The sequence below is a fragment of the Muntiacus reevesi genome, chromosome 2, assembly GCF_963930625.1.
Source record: "Muntiacus reevesi chromosome 2, mMunRee1.1, whole genome shotgun sequence".
Classification (NCBI taxonomy): Eukaryota; Metazoa; Chordata; class Mammalia; order Artiodactyla; family Cervidae; genus Muntiacus; species Muntiacus reevesi.
In genome coordinates this window covers 90,851,919-90,852,787 of record NC_089250.1, presented here as the reverse complement: position 1 = coordinate 90,852,787, position 869 = coordinate 90,851,919, and the positions used below count along the sequence as shown (strand labels likewise).

Here is an 869-nt window from a genome sequence, read left to right as displayed (position 1 = left end):
GCACGGACGCACGCACGCACGCACGCCGGGACTGCGGCTGGGGGGTCCCGGGAGCCCGGAGGGCCAGGCGGGTGCTGGCAGGGGGTGATGGTGTGCGGGGGCGGGGCGGCGTGCCGGAGTGCGGTGGCGGGTCGACCGGCTCAGGTACAGCGCGCGGCCCGTGGAGAGGTGCGGCCGGCTGGCCCGACCGGCAGGCAGGGCACAGCGAAAGGGAGGCGCGGCGCAGGGCTCTTAGGGAGCCTGGAGGCAGCCGCCTCCGTCTACGGCCATACCACCCTGAACGCGCCCGATCTCGTCTGATCTCGGAAGCTAAGCAGGGTCGGGCCTGGTTAGTACTTGGATGGGAGACCGCCTGGGAATACCGGGTGCTGTAGGCTTTTTGCCTCCCCTCTCCTTTAGCCCCCGCCCCACACCTCCCCCAGCCCCGGCGTGGCCCTGCACCGCAAGCCCCACCAGCCCCTGGCCCCTTGCACCCCAGCGCGCTCACAGCCGTCCGTCGCCTGCCTTCCAGCCGGCGGCCCTCGCAGGCAGCAGCAGCGTGCCAACTCTTGGATCCCCGCGGCCACAGCCCCTCCCCGGGTGGGAGACCGGGGCCGGGGGGTGGGGGTGGGGGTGGGGGTTAGGGGGCCCGATGCCCGCCACAGACCTGGGCTGCCTCCGCGCGGCCCGAGAGCCCCTCCGCTTTCGGCTTCCAAAAACCACATGACCTCCCGGTCTCCGTCTGGGGCTCCCTAGGCAAGCCTCAGTCCATCCCGGGGGCTGCCCCACGCCCCAGCCCCACCCACAACCCTAGTGCCATCCTCGCACGCGACAGCGCGTGCTCTCCCGCGGGCTCACACACACACACACACACGCAGACACACCCCCAC

General features: G+C 72.6%; 1 non-coding gene across 1 annotated transcript; it reads left to right on the top strand.

Annotated features, from left to right (window-relative positions):
* The first annotated feature begins 258 nt into the window (after positions 1-258).
* On the top strand, positions 259-377 carry LOC136161949 (5S ribosomal RNA). The gene has a single exon (XR_010661822.1). It is a non-coding gene; the product is annotated as a 5S ribosomal RNA (ribosomal RNA).
* Positions 378-869: the final 492 nt, after the last annotated feature.